The sequence below is a fragment of the Triturus cristatus genome, chromosome 11, assembly GCF_964204655.1.
Source record: "Triturus cristatus chromosome 11, aTriCri1.1, whole genome shotgun sequence".
In the NCBI taxonomy this organism is placed as follows: domain Eukaryota; kingdom Metazoa; phylum Chordata; class Amphibia; order Caudata; family Salamandridae; genus Triturus; species Triturus cristatus.
The window spans coordinates 705746546-705766695 of NC_140594.1; positions in this window are offsets into that span (position 1 = coordinate 705746546).

The window sequence follows — 20150 nt, forward strand, 5'->3', positions numbered from 1 at the left end:
GGAATCCTTGGGCGGAGGAGCGCCGGACCAGCAGGTAGGGTCCCCCGACTGGGGGTGAGGTACAGGACTGGGAGGACAGCGGGGTCGCGGGAGCCAGGAAGGCCAGCCAGGGGAAAGCAACCTGGTACTGCGGGTTGAGTGTGTGGCCAACGGAGAGAGGGCTCTCACCTGCGCCTTGCAGCCGAGAACGCCGTCTCGGATCTCTCACCGGGGATTCTGCTCCGGATGCGAACAAAAGAAGCCAAGCAGGAACGAAGCAACTCGGAGGTTGCTTCCAGGATGTCACTCGAGAGTCTGACGATAGGAATCATTGGCCCCGCCTCCCGGGTTGTCCCGCGCTATATCGGCTTCCGGAGGTCCCGTGCCGCGGGTAAGCGCGTTGGATCCTGGGACTTGGAGTCCGTTCCCTGGAGGCAGGGCTTCGCCGCGCTTCGGATCATGACAGCATACCCCCCTTCACCCCGGCACCCTGGCCGCCGGGGCCCCCGGGCTTGGAGGGAGAACGGCGGTGGAAGGCGTGCACCGCCGAGGCAGGTTCCCAGGAGTCCTCCTCCGGCCCATAGCCTTTCCACGCCAAGAGGTACCAAAGCTTCCCCCTCACCAGCTTGGAATCCAGAACACGCCGTACGATATACTCCTGGTCCTGCTGCACCCACACGGGTGCCGGGACTTTCTTTACCGGGCACAATGAAGGTTTGAGCAGCGACACGTGGAACACCGGGTGAATCCGCAGATGAGGGGGCAACCGCAGCTGCACCGCCACGGGGTTCACGTGTCGCACCACGGGGTAGGGTCCTATGAATTTGGGGTTGAAGGCACTGGGTTTTCTGAATCTGATATTCCTAGTGGACAACCACACCCTGTCCCCTTTGTGATAGATCGGAGCGGGCCTGCGATGTTTGTCGGCCTGGTCCTTGTATTTACCCTTGGCCACCCGAAGGTTAGTCCGGGCTTGCCTCAACGCGGAGCGTATAGCGCTGAGCCTCGTCTGAAGATTGGGAAGGGACGTGGTTTCTCGCGGAAGAACAAAGGGGACAAAGCGCGGGTGGAACCCAGAAGCGAGAAAGAAGGGTGTGTGGTGTGTGGCGGAGTGCTGTGCGTTGTTATAGGCCACTTCGGCCACCCAGAGCAAGTCAACCCAAGAGTCAGCTGCCTGATCAGTGTAACAGCGCAGGTATTGTTTGAGCGTTTGGTTGAGCCGCTCTGTCTGGCCATCGGTCTGGGGGTGGAAGCTCGTGGAGAGGGAGGAGCGGATACCGAGCTGTTCACACCACACCTTCCAAAACCGGGCTGTAAATTGCGACCCCCGGTCCGAAACAATCCCCAATGGAAGTCCCTGAAGCCGCACAACGTGTTTCAACAGGAGCGATGCCAAAACCCCGGCAGTGGGGACTTGCTTACAGGCGATGAAGTGCCCCATCTTGGTGAGGTAATCCACCACGACGAGTATGGCGGTGCATCCCTGGTCCTTCGGGAGCCCCACCACAAAGTCTATGGATATCCTTTCCCAGGGGTTCATAGGGGTAGGAAGCGGCATCAGGAGCCCTTGTTTTCTTTGATGGTCGGATTTCATTTGCGCACAGATCACACACTGTTTTACCCACTGTAAAACGTCCGGTCGGACGGAGGGCCACCAGAATTGTCTCAGCACCCTTTCCAGGGTTTTGGTCCCTTCCGTGTGCCCCTCACAGGGCAGATCATGACACCAGGAGAAAACAAGCTTCCGGAGCCAGGGCGTAGGTATTAATAGCCGGGAACCACACAAGGGAAGACCCTGGTGGAGGCGCCATTCCTTGTGGCTCTTCAGCCATGTAGTCCAGGCGAAGGTTCGGAGTCCTTGTTTCACATTCTGTAGAAACGAGTCGGTCTTCACTCTGCCTATGACCTGCCCAGGTGAGACGATGGACTGTTCCGGGGTCCCTGCAGGAAGGCACGGGTAAGTCTGGCGCGACAGGGCATCGGCTTTTCTGTTTAGCGTTCCGGGTCGATAGGTAACTAGGAAATGGTACTCAGCGAAGAAGAGCATTCACCTCTTCTGTCTGGGTGAGAGATGGCGGGCGGACCGCAGGAACTGGAGGTTCCGATGGTCCGTGTACACCGTTACCTGGTGCCGAGCCCCCATCAACCAATGCCGCCATTCCAGGAATGCTTCTCGAATGGCGAGCAGTTCCTTCTCAGAGATGGTGTAGTTGAGTTCGGCCGGGCTTAGCTTCTTGGACATGTAGGCCACCGGGTGGAGCACTCCAGTGTCCGGTTGGCGCTGGGACAGTATCGCGCCCACGGCTTCGTCTGAAGCGTCCGCTTCGACCAGGAACGGAAGATCAGGATCGGCATGTCGTAAAATGGGGGCACTTGTGAAGGCTCTCTTGAGTTGTTCGAACGCGGACTGGGCTTCCGCAGACCATAGAAAGGGGGCCCCTTTTCGCGTCAGCTTAGTGAGCGGTGTTACCATGTGCGAAAAATGACGGATGAACCTCCGGTAAAAGTTGGAGAAGCCCAGGAAACTCGGGACTTCCTTCACGGTTGTTGTTTGAGGCCACTTGGCGATGGCTTGCACCTTACGGGTAGTCATGATTTGTCCCTCCGGGGTGAGCAGAACACCAAGGAATTCCACCGTGGTGACGTGGAACTCACATTTAGTGAGTTTGCAGAACAACCGGTTTCTTTCAAGGGCCGCCAGCACATTTCGGACGTGACCGACATGTTCCTCAGGATCTGGTGAAAAGATCAGGATGTCGTCGATATACACTACGACATATCGGTCCAGGAACTCTCTCAACACTTCGTTGAGGAAGTATTGAAACGCGGCCGGGGCGTTGCAAAGCCCGAAGGGCATCACCAAGTATTCGTACAAGCCGAATCTCGTCTTGAACGCGGTCTTCCACTCGTCGCCCGCGCGGATTCGGACCAGATGGTACGCCCCTCAGAGGTCCAATCGTGTGTAGATCCGCGCTCCTTGGACCTGCTCCAGCAGCACCGGAATGAGCGGCAGGGGGTATTGGTTCTTGATGGTCTGCGCGTTGAGGGAGCGGTAGTCTATGCAGCAGCGGAGCTCGCCGTTCGCCTTGGGTATAAAAAAAAGGGGTGACGCCGCCAGGGAACTGGAGGGGCGGATAAACCCCAGTTTTAAGTACTTGTCCAAGTACTCTCTTAAGTGGCTGGTTTAGGGGCCCGTAAGGGCATACACCCTGCTGCACGGGATAGTGGCCCCTGGAATCAACTCGATACGACAGTCGTAGTCGCGATGTGGCGGCAGTTCTTCGGCTTTCTGTTTATCGAAGACCTCCGCATACTGGGCATAGCAGTCGGGGAGGGATACTTCCTTCTCTGCGGCGGTGGCCAAGTGATGCGAGACCGCTTCATCAGTATCCAGAGGGGCCCCCTTGAGGCGGCACTGGGCTTGACAAAAGGGGGAGCTGAACGAGATCGAGTTGGTCGTCCAGTGAATGGAGGGCTCATGTCGCCTCAACCACGGCAATCCAAGGATGAGTCTACATCGCGGGGCTTGTATGATGTTCAGAGTGAGCCATTCGCCGTGGTCCCTTCCTATGGTAATCCACAGGGACGGGGTGACATGCCGAATGGGACCGGATTCCAATTCCTTGCCATCGACTGCGTACACCAGCTCGGGAGTGGCTTTGCGGCGGAGGGGAATCTTCAACAGGGTTGCTTCCTCGATGTCCATGAAGCAGCCCGTGGCTCCAGAGTCGATCATGGCCCTAACGTCTGTGGGGCCCCCATCGAGAGTCACCTGCACGGTGAGAAACAGATGGTCGGATTCTTTAGTGCCGTCAGCCTCCAGGGAAGGGATGAAATGACAGCTTGAAGGCTTCCCTTCCGGTTCCTTCAAGCGCGTTGGTTTCCCGATGCCCCTTCACCGAGGCCGGCTGCGGTCTGACTGGTTCGGGCCGACTGGTCTTCGGGCGCACCGGGCATTCGCGCAAGAAATGGCCTTTCTTGCCGCAATAGAGACAGAGACCCTGTCTTCGTCGGTGGTCCCGTTCGGTCAGGGTCAGGGATGCTCTCACCGTCCCAACTTCCATGGGATCGCCTCGAGGCGAAGTCTGCTCCGGCAGCCGAGGGGGCTCATACAGAGAAGGGGTCTTGTCCTCCCTTTTGTGGTCTCCTTTTCTCTCTCTGAGCCGGTTTTCGAGCCTGGAAGCCAGCTCGATCATGGCGGTACAGGTGACGGGTTGCGGGTCTATCTGAGCGATGACATCCTTTAGCTCATCCGTCAGACCTCGATAGAAGATCGCGGCTTGCTTCGACTCAGGCCAGTCGGTTTCGGCCACCAACCGGCAAAAGCTATTAACGTACCCCAAGAAATCGGAACTGGTTTGGCGGAGATCAAGGAGATCGCGATCGGCGGAGAAGGTGTCGGCCCGACGGTCGAAGGTCTTTTCGAACTCCCGCTGGAAGGCATCCCAGTCGTATAGGAGGGCATCGTCTCTCCGTACAAGAGGGACCGCCCACTGTGCTGCTTCTCCGGTCAAGTAGGAGATTAGGAACGCCACTCTAGCCTGGTTGGTGTGGAAGAGCTTCGGCTTGCAGTGGAAGTGCAGCTGTATCTGAGTCAGGAAGACTTGCACCTTTTGTATGTCCCCGTGGAACCTCTCCGGGGGGGCCAAGGGTATCTGTGTCGGCATCTCCACTACGACCTGCGGTGTAGGGGCAGAGGATACAGCCCCTGCGTCGAAGGGATTGCACTGCATGCGGTCCAAGCGAGTATGCAACGCTGCGGAATCCGCCCTGGAAGCCGCCAATTCCAACTGTACTTGGGCCAACGCGGCTAACACTTCGTCCAAGGTGGCCATGTTTCCGCACCGACGTGATCAGGAGGAGGAAAATTCGTGGGCCAATGATTCTGTCACGGTCCCCAGGGATCCTCTCCTCGGGATGACGCCGATGCTATGTATGGGTCCACCCCCCCATCCGTCCCCAGTCCGGCGTATGTGTAACACCCACGGACTCAGAAGACAGGTGGGTGAGGGAAGGAAGGGTAGGAACAGTGGGGAGAGAGACCTGTAAGAGAGAAAGAGAGGGATTAACCTAGGCTTACCCTCTTGACCCCGCCACCACCCCGGACCTGGCTCGTATAGTACCTGTAGTCCCTTCCTCCCTTTCGTTCGGTTCCTCAGGACACCTAGGCCCAAGTTGCGTCACTGGGCAAGGCTGAGGGTGTGTTCAAAAGCGGGTAGAAGCCAGGGTGCCTTCGTCCTATTCTATCCCGTCAAGTCACGGGTAAGGGCAAAAAGGGAGCGAGGGCACTGCAAGAGGCAGAGGCCTGCCTGGGTGGCGCTACCACTCAACGCCCATTCACCTCCTGGGGCGGAGGAGCGCCTGTAGTCTGAAGGGGTCTCCTCCGTTTCTATCACGGAGAGACCTGAAGGCTGTAGAGCGACTGCCGCGGGCGCTCAACGTCACGCCCGGAATCCTTGGGCGGACGAGCGCCAGAGGACAGACGGTGTCTCCGGTCACGGAGAGACGGGAGGTCCGCCACTCGAGTGCAGCCGGCGCTGCAACGTCACGCCCGGAATCCTTGGGCGGTACTGGGGTTGAGTGTGTGGCCAACGGAGAGAGGGCTCTCACCTGCGCCTTGCTGCCGAGAACGCCGTCTCGGATCTCTTACCGGGGATTCTGCTCCGGATGCGAACAAAAGAAGCCAAGCAGGAACGAAGCAACTCGGAGGTTGCTTCCAGGACGTCACTCGAGAGTCTGACGATAGGAATCATTGGCCCCGCCTCCCGGGTTGTCCCGCGCTATATCGGCTTCCGGAGGTCCCGTGCCGCAGGTAAGCGCGGGTTTCGATCCTGGGACTTGGAGTCCGTTCCCTGGAGGCGGGGCTTCGCCGCGCGTCGGATCATGACACATGCACGGTGTCTCACTTCTCAATGCAGAGGGTTCCCTCTTGCATGTGTATCCTCCGTTCAGAGAGCAGAGTCTTTTTTTAGAATATGGGACAGAGACTTTGCACTCGGGTGGAGACCTCTGACCACTGCTAGAAGCATTAATTGACATACAGGATGAGGACTGTTAGGTTTGAAATCCCCCTTCTCGTTGTGCTCTTATACATGCTATGTTAGGTTAGCAATATGTGGCTAAATAGACGCCATTTGTATTCACGTTATGCAACTCACTGAGCTATCCTCGAAACATGTAAGCTTAGTTAGCTTGTGTGACTCCATTTTGTATTTCGCAGTCACTAGAAGACTGCTTGGGCTGGGCTCGTACTAGGCCTTAATTCTCTTATCGCTTGCCTCAGTAAAACACTGTACTTCTGTTGCAGGGATTCTGCTCATGCACAGAACTATGCGCAGGAAACCAGGACCTCAGTGAATTGCGGTGTACCAAAAACTCACCTCAGTACCCAGAACCCCTATCCGACTAGCATCAGTGTCTCATTCGCTCTCCGTATCAGCTCGGAGCTACCAATGATTAGACAACCCAGAACATGCGACTTAGAGTACTCTCAGGAATGGTGGGAATCAGAAATACCTGTTCGTTATTATTCTCATATCAGGGATAATCAGAGGCACAGTAAAGTTTAAAATATTTATTTTATAAACTACGTGTCCTAAGATGCAGTACTTTGGCTAACATAAGCAGACAAATGATTAAAACTAAAACCATCAGCATTGTTACAATACCATAGAAAATGAAGGGAGAAATCATGTTACAAATGAAAGTGGAATACAACCACCCTCCCTTCAATAGTAAGCTAGTATTATTATTGGACTAATAGAAGGTCTCTAGGTTTGAATGGGGAACCCCATACCGTAAATATCAGCTTAGGTGAATCACATCACAGGATCAGCTCTGCTCTGTGTCTGGAAAAAGTCTTCTCCAAAGTGTTTGTGTCATGCATGCAAACTGCAATATTAAAGGCGCTCGAATTTCAGATATTTGCAGCTGTGTGCGGGTTATGGCTAGAGAGTGGGCCGATCAACCTGAAATCAAAAGCATACATTGTTTGTTAGCCCTGACAGTGTCTGCACACAATGTTCAGACCAAGGTCGCGGTGCACGTCTAGGGATGTGAACAACAGACCGTTCCCATGTGAAGAAAAGGCAAGCAAGCATTCCTCATAGAATAACATCTATCAGCAGTGTCGTGTGCAAAAGCAGCAAAAGTGGCAAGATGGCGTTTTAACTTCTAAGACGCTTATGCTAACATAGCAATATGTGTACCTAAACCTCCGTCTCCACTACACTTCTTTATATATTACTTTCCTGTTCAAGGCTGTAACCCGACTTGCTAATGAACTGATACTCTTTCTTTGCATTCCAATCTCAATGTGTAACTCTGCTCCCACATTATGAGATGCTGAGACTCGGCGCTGTGACCTTTGGAGTACTGATAGTGCACCCATTTGGCAGGTGTTAGCTCATCTCTCTGTACCTCCTTTGTTCATGCCCAGCTCAAGCCGGTAACTTTCCATTAGAGGCACGGCTGAAGTCTCCAGAAGGGTTTATTATGTATTAGCGTACGTTGGGGTGTCACTACCCTCGGCAGACATCTTAGGGTGAAGGCCTGACTGGGTTCCTCTGCAGAGTGTATACTGAATAAAATAAGTATTCTCTACTGTTTGACTGACTCTTCATTTTGGGGAATGCATAGCACGTGGTTGTATATAACTCGCGTGGCCCTAGAGGGCCCCATCCTTCAGTTGATGCCCGAACAGGGACCCCACGAAGTGATTTCCTCACCCATGATTGGGGTGTAGGGACCGGGGTGGTGTCTGGTCGGTTGGGCGGATCGGGGCCCCATATACACAAGACTGAGCTTGGTTCTCGCAGCTGCCCCACCCTTCTGATCCCGTGAATCTTCGGCTAGTGGTCACCGGCTGAGGTCCTGAGAAGGCGAAACCTTGGAGCTGACCGTTTTGTCTGAAGAGTCGGCAGTGGAAAATAACTTGACTCAACCTGAGTGCACCAGGTGAGTGACTTGGTTCGTGGGAAAATGGCACCATTCTTGGTCGGCACGAGGCTTTGGGCTGGGTCTTGATGAAGTCCTCGGACTGTCTTGTCTGCAGTTTCTGAACTGCCTAGCTTGAACGACGGGCTGTGTCTTGGTACGGTTTAATACCGTCTTGGTTTGTACTTGGTGGGTTTGCGAACCCTTGTAAAGGACACAGAGGTGCCGATTAGGATCCTGGAGAAACCGGGTACGAACCGTCGGACGGAGGCTTTTCTCCGTCCGACTCGTACCCGGTTGTAAAACTTCACAAACATGCAAGTACGATTCGCACGGAAACACTATTTCCGTACGATTCGTACAAAACACCAACCGAGGAAAATAAACATACAAATGTCATCCGGAAAAGCGCCGACGTGACGTCGGGACGCATGCAGCCTGCGTTCCACGAACCAGGAAGTACGATTCGCACCGACGTCATCCCGCACGGAGAGTATTTTCCGGCAGCCAAAAACTGCCGGGAAATCAGGACGACGTGCACAAGGAGCACCTGTACGCGACGGACAGACATGGACCCGAACCTACGTGTCATCCCGGCCCTCATAGCAGTCGACCGCCTCTACAGGTACCGACGCAGACGCCGCAGAAGGTCAGAACAACACCTAGGGGCAAAGGGGGGGGAGCAGGGGCAGGACACAAAACCCCCACCCAAGTCACACAGCACACATGCCCTGGACATACCTGACCTCCAGGCCCTGGTCACTTCGAGGGGGTGGGGGCGTGTCCAGCAACGCCAGCGTCCGCCACAACGGAAGTGGGCAACGATGCGAACCGGCAACACAACAATACAGGTACGTACCGTACCCACGCCTTAAGAGCGTGGGTACGAGTCGTACTACACCCACACCCACGTCACCCCAACAATGGCGGTACGGCCCGCACCCATGTGCCAAAGGCCTGGGTACGGGCTGCACAAGCATTCCACAGTGTGGGCACGGGTACGTACGGACCGTACCCCCACCCGTGTATGTATGGAGCGTACCCCCACCCCAACAGTGTATGTACGGACCATACCCCCACCCGCGTATGTATGGAGCGTACCCCCACCCGCGTATGTATGGAGCGTACCCCCACCCCAACAGTGTATGTACGGACCGTACCCCTACCCGCGTATGTATGGAGCGTACCCCACCCGCGTATGTATGGACCGTACCCCCACCCGCGTATGTATGGACCGTACCCCCACCCCAACAGTGTATGTATGGACCGTACCCCCACCCGCGTATGTATGGAGCGTACCCCCACCCCAACAGTGTATGTACAGACCATACCCACACCCGCGTATGTATGGAGCGTACCCCCACCCGCGTATGTATGGAGCGTACCCCCACCCCAACAGTGTATGTACGGACCGTACCCCCACCCGTGTATGTACACCAGTGTATGTACGGACCGTACCCCCACCCACGTATGTATGGAGCATACCCCCACCCCTACAGTGCATGTACGGACTGTACCCCCACCCGTGTATGTACACCAGTGTATGTACAGACCGTACCCACACCCGCGTATGTATGGAGCGTACCCCCACCACAACAGTGTATGTACGGACCATACTCACACCCGCGTATGTATGGAGCGTACCCCCACCCGCATATGTATGGAGCGTACCCCCACCCCAACAGTATATGTACGGACCGTACCCCCACCCGTGTATGTACACCAGTGTATGTACGGACCGTACCCCCACCCGTGTATGTATGGAGCGTACCCCCACCCCAACAGTGTATGTACAGACCATACCCACACCCGCGTATGTATGGAGCATACCCCCACCCGTGTATGTATGGAGCGTACCCCCACCCCAACAGTGTATGTACGGACCGTACCCCCACCCGTGTATGTACACCAGTGTATGTACGGACCGTACCCCCACCCGTGTATGTATGGAGCATACCCCCACCCCAACAGTGCATGTACGGACCGTACCCCCACCCGTGTATGTACACCAGTGTATGTACGGACCGTACCCACACCCGCGTATGTATGGAGCGTACCCCCACCCCAACAGTGTATGTATGGAGCGTACATGCCCAGACGCAGGAGGGGTGGGTGTAGAGTCCCCCCAGCAGTGCCCAGACGCAGGAGGGGTGGGTGCCTATCACTCCCAGCAGTGCCCAGACACAGGAGGGGTGGGTGCAGAGTCCTCCCAGCAGTGCCCAGACACAGGAGGGGTGGGTGCAGAGTCCCCCCAGCAGTGCTCAGACACAGGAGGGGTGGGTGCCTATCACTCCCAGCAGTGCCCAGACACAGGAGGGGTGGGTGCAGAGTCCTCCCAGCAGTGCCCAGACACAGGAGGGGTGGGTGCAGAGTCCTCCCAGCAGTGCCCAGACACAGGAGGGGTGGGTGCAGAGTCCTCCCAGCAGTGCCCAGACACAGGAGGGGTGGGTGCCTATCACTCCCAGCAGTGCCCAGACACAGGAGGGGTGGGTGCAGAGTCCTCCCAGCAGTGCCCAGATGCAGGAGGGGTGTGTGCAGAGTCCTCCCAGCAGTGCCCAGACACAGGAGGGGTGTGTGCAGAGTCCTCCCAGCAGTGCCCAGACGCAGGAGGGGTGGGTGTAGAGTCCCCCCAGCAGTGCCCAGACACAGGAGGGGTGGGTGCCTATCACTCCCAGCAGTGCCCAGACAGAGGAGGGGTGGGTGCAGAGTCCTCCCAGCAGTGCCCAGACGCAGGAGGGGTGGGTGTAGAGTCCCCCCAGCAGTGCCCAGACACAGGAGGGGTGGGTGCCTATCACTCCCAGCAGTGCCCAGACACAGGAGGGGTGGGTGCAGAGTCCTCCCAGCAGTGCCCAGACGCAGGAGGGGTGGGTGCAGAGTCCTCCCAGCAGTGCCCAGACACAGGAGGGGTGGGTGCAGAGTCCTCCCAGCAGTGCCCAGACGCAGGAGGGGTGGGTGCAGAGTCCTCCCAGCAGTGCCCATGGAACGCAAAGGGTGGAGTAGCCACAGATACAATGCCCACAAATGTCAGTCAGGTGCACAAAGACCCTGCAGTACATGTACCACATGTGTGTGAGGCTGGGAGTACACACATGCATAGCGCCTAAAAGAGAACATGTCCACATGAAGTCATGTCAACAGTCTACATACACAAGTACAGTGACCACCAAGGATGCCACGAATGATGCAGGTGGAGACATCGCTCAGCATGCATGTGCAAAGTTGAAGGAGTCCGTCACACACCCAGCTGATGTAGACACAGCTCAGCACCACATAGTGGAAACACCCTGCAGGGAAGATGTCAGGTTACACAGAGGAAGGAACACACCTTGGGACGATGTCACCATGCAGTAACTGCTTACATGAACAAAGTAATGTAGCCAACAGCTTGTGATGGCACACAGATACCAGGGTCCACCCTATGACCAGCACAAGACTACATTTCCCACACACACAACACATTATCACCACCCAAAATCATGGAGCTGGTACACCAACAGCAATACCAGATAAACAGTAGTGTTCCAAGGAAAAAACAAATCGCTTTATTCAGCAGGATGTAAGTTATAATCATCATAAATGTCAATATATACAAGGCCCATAGGGCAGTCCATGACTCTAATCCGGATGGGGGACACAGTGGTACGTGTGTCCCCTAGCTTGCCTGCACAGTCAGACTCCTTTGTCTTCCACAGGGGGGGGGGGCATCATGTTGGGGGGAAGGACCAGGCACCGCAGGGACAGGAGGGGCAAGGGGAGGTGTTGTGGGTGCAGGGACGGACGACTCCAACACAGGGGGTGGGGCAGCGCCAAAGGTGGATTCGAGCACGGCGCTGCACACTACTGCCAGGTCGCCCAGCGTCTCCCCTGCACCCGAAGGAACCACAGGCCCCAAGGGGGGGGGGGTTGGAGGGATGGGTCGCAGCGCTACTGGGGGGGGTGTGGACAGGGGGGGGGACTCAACTCCCCTGCCGGTGTCCTGCCTCCACCGCTTGCGGGGTGGTGCCACACTGGGGCTGATGGACAGACTGGGCAGGACTGACCCTGTGTCCGACTCTTGGCCAGGAGAGCTGAGGGGAGTCGATTTGGAGGGTGGTGGTCGTGAGGAATGTGGACTCCCACTCTGGCTGCGTGTCTTCCGTTTCCCCCCCGACCCAGTGGGTGTGCCTACTTCACCCTGTGTGTGCGTGCCAGGAGGTGTGCGCTTTGCCTTCCCTGCTGGTGTGGTGCCTGTGTCTGGTGGGGTGTGTGCATGCTGACGTCTGGGTGTACGTGGGACAGGCATGGGAGTGGGAAGTGTGGATGGGGCATGGGTAGGGGGTGGGACGAAGTGCTGCAGGAGATCCACTGCTGCAGTCAGTGTCGAGACAATAGACCGCAGCAAGTTGCGTTGGTCAGCCTGTGATGCTGAAATGCCCTCCAAGTATGCCTCCATGTTGTTGAGCACTCGGCTGTGGCCATGGAGGACATTAAGCATCGCAGCCTGACCAACCTGCAACTGCCGCAGGATGTCCACAGACTCGGCATTGGCGGCAGCAGTGGAGACAGGGGCAGGGGGTGCGGTGCCTGGCAGGAAGGAGACACGTGGTGACCTAGCACGCCAGGAAGGGACACGAGCAAGTGGGAGGCCGGTGATGGCAATGGAGGGGGCGGGGAGAGATGTTGTGCTGCTGTCAGCTGTTGGAGCAGCCTCCGCCCCCTCGGAGAGCTCAGCCTCGGACCCGTCAGCTTCATATTCTGTGGTGGCAGTGGACAGGTCCTCCGGCTCACTCCCCTCGGCCTCAGTTCCACTCGATGTGCCAGCTAAGATGTCACTGCTGGCACTGGTGCCCGGTCCATCCGCACGGTCCGTGCCGGTGTCTCCATCCGTGTCCCCCGACGATGCTGTGGGCAAGGTGAATAAACAGGAATTATTCAGACACCTGTATACATGTCACATGAGTCAAATCTACATAGGTTACAGTGCATAGCCTGAAATGAAAGATGAGTAACATCTACAATACAAGGTACATATATAGGCCCTGCAACACACAGTTGGTTCACCCACCATGCCACTGAGAAACTATGAAGAGCATGACACATTTGCAAATGACATGATATGGATTTGGACAGAGGAGCCAGGCTCTGGGGCCAATCCAGCACTGCATCTGCACCACACAGCGTTGCCGTAACTAGGGATGAGCAGGGACCATCTCGATGAACTTGAGGCACATGCTGCAAAGGTAATACTTAAAAACATGCCCAACATGAATGGGACACTGCACCTTGAGTGTATGTCCAGACAAACATCACACACTGGCCAGACGAGCAATGAGATTTCAGGTGTCGACATGTAGGCCTTGCCCGCACCAACCACCCCCTACATGCGACAATTTGATGAGACACAGGAAGCACTTGCATCTCTTAGTCTGGGAGAAATACACATGGGCTGCCAGAAACCCATATTGGACCCAAAATACCCCATGTGCGCCTGTACAACGATCTCATTTACAATTGGCCATCATCAGATAATTGTAACAAGACACACAGGCACTGGCCACCGTGAGTATGAACGAGGAAAATTAGGTCAGGCTGTACAGTGGACACTTGTAGAACACATTACGTAAATATACATGGTGCCAGGGGACAATGGCACAGAGCACATCCTATGCTGTAGACACTGAGAGTGTCCACATATTGTGATGACACACATGATAACTAGCAAAATATGCCCCAGGGGACAGTAGTGGCCACAATATTCCATGGTCCTGAATGGTAATGACTGCAACACAGGCCACCATCCCTGCACTCTGCGTATCGCACACTCATGCACATCATGTCACAGGCCACAACATAGGACATTCTTGCTGTAAGGCATTACACTTCAGAGACATACTCCTATGTCTGGACTCAGCATCAGTGCCAATTGACATGGACCCCACAAGTACTGAACTGGACAGGACACAGGCAAGGTCCCAAAACCTGTTACACACCACCCCCACACATGATGCTGCAAGCATTGGTCACGTGGATAAACTGCCAGCCCAGATGACCTTGTGAAAGAGTGACTACACACAGACCAGGGAACACATGGCAAGGAGGGGAAGGGAGGAAGGACAGCACCGCTATACTGTGGGTGACAGGACCTGCACCGCACATTTAAACACTGGCAGTGTATCCATGCAACTGCGCACTTACAAATGCTGGTGACACACAACAAACACACATGTACCTACCCCCTTCCTGCTGCTGCTTCTCCCGTAAGCACCTGTCCATGTCTGGAAAGACCACCGCCAGCACACGCTTGCGGATGTGGGTCAGACGGCGACGTCCATGGTTCTTAGGGCCCACAGGTGAGTCCCCCAGCAGGACCCGTGCGATCCTCCGCGTCCAGCACCGGATATCCTGCCAGCGTTTTCTCACCTGGGCCAGGCGCCGCTTGCGACCCTCCGTCCTCCTCACGGCACTGACGGCGTCCCTCCAGATCTGCTCCTTGGCAGAGGCGCCTACCTGTGGGGTTGAAAAAGTGAGACTACATCAATACACCTGCCACATGTCACAGAGACACACATTGGAACTATTTATCTGGTTTCAACAAGGCATAGTATGCAGCCAAAGCATTGCACCTTTGTCATAGGGACTTTTTTCTCTGTGTAAGGGCAAATGCACCACGTGCCATAGAAAGTACACATGTGGCATGAGGGGTACGACACAATAAATGATCCAGACTCACACTGTGCATCAGAAGGCACACCAGGATTATGTGCAGCACCTCAAAGCAGTCACATGCCACAGGCCACTGACGCTACCTCAGCAAAGTACACACACACACACAGGCACAGGACATACACCTGCCATTGCCAAATGCAGCTACAAACCTCACTCTGCACATGTGCCACTAGACTGGGGGGGCTCACAGGTGTGGGGCTGGCTCTGCACGTCAGACACACAGCAATGCTCCCTGCTCGCATCAGATGGGCAGGGTATATCCATCCCTCATGCAGCTGGGGTGCTACACTCCACATATGCACCCACCCACATGACAGGGGACTTACACACACACCGATGTCCAGGGTACGCCCACATCATGTGGACACTCTCAGCACAGGTACACTGAACAAACACACATCTGTGGGTACAGTCACCTGTCACACTGGGGTGACCACAGAATCACATGAGGACTGTAGAAGCAACATTCCCAGGAGGATTAGACAGGCAGAATGTGGCATGCACCATGCAGTGATTGTCACAGTAAACACAATGCAAGTGAGGACGGCAGACATGCACCACAGCATGCTCTTGCTGGGAGACATCAGGCATTCCCCCCCCTGGGACCCACTCTACAGTACAATGCATGTGTGTCACACCTGGACACAATACCAGAAGTCCCAGTCACAAAAAAGGGACACAGTCTGTGCTAGTGGACTCTGCACTCACCTGAAACCCTGGTCGCCCATACAGCATGGGGTACTGTGGGAGGATCACATCCAGCAATGCCAGATTCTCCTCCAGGGTGAAAGGCTGGGCCCTCTCCACAGACCTTGACATGGTGCCAGGGAATCACGACCAGCAGCAGTGTTGTAGAATCAAAAGATGTGCAGGCAAGTGCTCTCTAATGGGACCTGGCTGCCTTATATCTGCCTTGCTGGCCTGTTTCATGCACAGGAGTACAGAGTGATTGGTCACTCACATTTGCATCCTATGTTTCCTCCAATCCCTTTAAACCTAGCACAGTCAGTGGCTTTGCTATTTTTTTTCTTGAGCATGATGTCAACTCCACAACCACTTTGCAACAAAGTAGATTCTTTCAAACCGACTTTTGCTGGGCACCTGATGAAAAAAATTCAAACTTTAAACTTGGTCTCCATGACAACCAGCATGCATGTAGGGCTTTATACTTGTCCCTCATGTGTCCCCTATGTAATTTGTAGATTCACACACAGGTACGGTGCGTTCCGGGGCCCTAGGGCACCCCAAATGCATAGCAACGGCCCGTCCAGGCGTGTGTACGGGCCGTACCACTATGAGTACGCATACGCGAGAACACCCATAGTGAGACGGACCGTACACACGCCTGTACGCTCACTATCACTATGGGTGTGCTCGCGTATGCGTACCCATAGTGATACGGACCGTACACACGCGTGTACGCTCACTATCACTATGGGTGTGCTCGCGTATGCGTACCCATTGTGATACGGACCGTACACACGCATGTACGCTCACTATCACTATGGGTGTGCTCGCGTATGCGTACCCATAGTGATACGGACCGTACACACGCGTGTACGCTCACTATCACTATGGGTGTGCTCGCGTATGCGTACCCATAGTGATACGGACCGTACACACGCGTGTACGCTCACTATCACTATGGGTTTGCTCGCGTATGCGTGCCCATTGTGATACGGACCGTATACACGTGTGTACGCTCACTATCACTATGGGTGTGCTCGCGTATGCGTACCCATTGTGATACGGACCGTACACACGCGTGTACGCTCACTATCACTATGGGTAGGCCTACGGCAGCACTCCCATAGTGATAGGGAACGTACACACGCCCTCAGAGCGAATGTACGGTGCCTTTCACACATAACAGTGGTGACAGGCAGCACCCAGAAAGGAATAGAGCTGACATACTTGTCCATGGATGGACATCAAGGCATTGTCTGGGCAGTAATACATGTGTGGGGCACAGGTGTGAAAGGCTGTGATGTGGCACATTACTCCTGAGTTGTGAAGGCAATAGATGTATGATGAGATGTGTATAGATGTTATGTGTGATGGTGCACTATGTGCCAGACATGCCCTTCACTCCTTTGACATGTGTGCATGTCGTACAGAACACTTGAGATGAGCGTCACTGGCATGGCCCAGTCAACAACACACGCAAGTGTCCCCTGATGCCCGCTACAGGGGTTACCACACCTGACATGTGACTACCCACATTGCACGATGTGACTATGTCATGTATGTGTGGTGTGTTCCCATTAGCTTGATGTTGGTGTTCCCTCAAATGCATCTGCAGTTGCTGCAACCAACATGTGTCTGTGTGTAGATGGCCATGGCACACTGTTACGCACACCAGGCCACATGTGGTATCGGATGTAAGGTGTGTATGTATGCATGGGACACGGAGTAGCGTAACAAGGACCTGTCTGCATCCTCTCAGTGTATGTGTGATCAGTCATGACATGTACACCTTCATGGCAAGGTGTGTGGGCTGTCCTAGTGTAATGTCATGTGACCTGTGGCTCTAGTGTTCCGCTACCTGTCTCTGCAATCAACATCCTACTTCTGCTGATATGTTGATGTGTGTCACTCCTGTATTGCGTCTGGCTGTTCACTTACACTGGGACACAGCTAATCCCATGCCATGGCATGTGGAGGTTCACAATCTCCGTGTGTAGCTGGGTCTTGGTAGGAGTGTCACCTGGCAGCCATACGTGTCCAGGGCATGTAGCACATACCTGACTCCGTATGTAGCATCTGTGTATTGACAGATTAACATGTGCTCAGTACATATAAATTGTTGTTGTAGTGCACTCACTCTTCCTTGTCACTTCCAAATTACTGCAGAGCGCCGCCTCTTCCCCGACCAATTCCGGACTTGGCTGACATGCGGGAGAATGATTGTATACGCTGCTACCGCTTCCCCCAACCATTGATTGAGGAGTTGACGGCAAGGCTGGCACCACACCTGCAACCGCTGCACAGGTATCCTACGGCACTGACACCCAAGCTGAAGGTAATGGCAGCACTACATTTTCTTGCCACGGGTACCTTTCAATATACCATAGCTCATGTTGGTGGCATGTCCCAGAGCATGTTCAGCCGTGTGCTGCATGATTTTTTAGAGGCCATGTTGCTTCACCTGGATGAGTTCATCCATTTCCCAACTCCTGAACAGTTGACAGGTGTCAAGCGTGGATTCTATGCCCTGGGAGGAATGCCCCATGTCATTGGGTCCATAGATGGGACACATGTGGCTTTGGTACCACCACAGGCACAGGAGGTAGCGTACAGGAATCACAAGCACTACCACTCCATCAATGCCCTTGTGGTGTGTCTGTCCAACATGGTGATTTCACATGTCTGTGCTCGTTTTCCAGGATCAGCACACGATGCCTACATCATGAGGCGTAGCAGGGTGCCTGAAATGATGACGCAGCTGTGCAACGAACGAGCATGTGTTGTTGGTGGGTACACTCTGTCTGTCCTGTATTTTGCGTAGACTTCCAGCCCGACTGCTTCTCCTGTCCTACTTATGTCCATGTGGTTTCCATGTAGGGGACGCTGGCTATCCCAACATGCCATGGCTGATCACACCTCTCCGCAACCCCAGCACACCGGGCCAGCTCCGCTACAACACCGCCCATGGCCGGACAAGGCGAGTGATAGAGAGGACATTTGGCCTCCTGAAGAGCCGATTCAGGTGCCTACACAAGACTGGCGGCGCCCTCCCATATGCCCCGTTGAAGGTCTGCAAAATCTTCATGGTCTGCTGCATGCTGCACAACATGGCAGTTGAGAAAGCTGTGCCACTCATCCTGGATCAAGATGATCAGGACCATCCACCCGTGGAGGACGAAGGGCTTGGCAATGGGGCTAGTGATGTGGAGGATGTGGTTTCGCAAGAGGACATCCGGAGTCGGCTCATACGCGACTTCTTTGCTTAGTGGTGAGTACCAGTGTCTTAGTGTGCACGCATTGGTCCTTGTGTGGCATGTGTTGCAATGTGTGTGTCCATCTGCATGTATGCCACGTGAGTCAGAGGTGTGTGTGGATGTGTCACACGAGTGATGCTGCCAGTGATGAGTGTATTTCCACAGTCATAATTGTGACCTAGCATGTTGTCATCCTTATATGTGTCGAGTACATGCACATGCAAGTGGATGTGCTTTTTGTGGCTGACTTCTTGTGTGTCTCTCATCCCCAGGTACTTGCGCATGCCGTCTGCTGGTTGCATTGTTGTGGCACTGCTATTCCTCATGGACACGTCATCGTGTGCTGACTCAGCGTTACACGCGCGGACAAGTTTGAAAGTCTCCTTAGGGTAAGGGATGCATCAGGGGTGTATTGGGTGTGGCAGTTGTTTACGATGTGTGCACACTGCCCCTGTCGATGTTTGGTTCCTCTGCAGACATGTCGCATCACCATGGGACACATGACATGTAGCTGGATTCACCTGAATAGATGGTCAGACTTGTTAACAGTCATCTGTAATGGGATAGTGGATTGTGATGAAGGCATCAATGTGTGTAACACTGCCCTCGGACACATACGGTTTGCATTGGCTTGACATGGTGTGGGACTTCCACATCAGAGGATCAATGGTGTATGGCAGCCTCTCCGTGAGCAGCAGGGGGTGTTTAGCTGTTACCCGACACTTGTGTGCCAGTTCCATGGATATCAAGCATTTGTGGTGCAGAAGGGGGGTGCCAGTGTTGGACCCACATGTTACTCCACATGACCTGTGTATGTGTACTCCGAGTTGCCTCTGCATTCCGGAATACATGACTAATAAAGGTGTCCCTATGCCTCCAAGGTGCCTCTTCTCAGTCAATGCTGGTGTGTTGCCACGTTGCATACGGCATGTCTGGCATGGTTTTCAGTGATAGTGGCTATGTGTCTATGTGTAGAGTAGCAAGATGCAAGCTGTTTGTCTGGGATTAGACTCTGTATTGTGCATGATGTCCATGACTGTGTGGGTATTGTGACATGTGCCATCCCCATGCATCCAACGTTGGCCAGGCCACCATTCTCTGCATCCACCTGACTCAAGCTTGCAGGACATGGTTCTGCCACCTGTCTACACATACCTGGGTGCCCCCAGGACACTACACATGATCCCTGACCTCTGCGCATGACTGTTGCAGTACTCAATATGTCTGTTGGCACGGTTGTGCGGCCACCCCCTCAGCTGGTTGGGCCCATCACGGGTGTGTATGGTGCTCCATGTCTGTCTTGCCTAATACATTGTGACCCATGTGTGTCCTGTGCCAGACTCAGGCCCCAGGGTATGGATGGTTGAAGTCATATGAGAACTCAGGCATGGTTAGACTTTACAAGACACATGTATGGTAATAATGCAAAATGTAGCCATCATCTCTTGATCGTGTAAGTTTTTATTTGTGTTGGGGTACGTGTTGGGGGGGGGGGGGTATGACAAGAGGGGCTTTCCGGGTGTGTGGAATCCAAAGTTCACTGGGGGAGTTGGTATCCTTGCCATTGGAAATCTTCAGAGTCCATGCCAC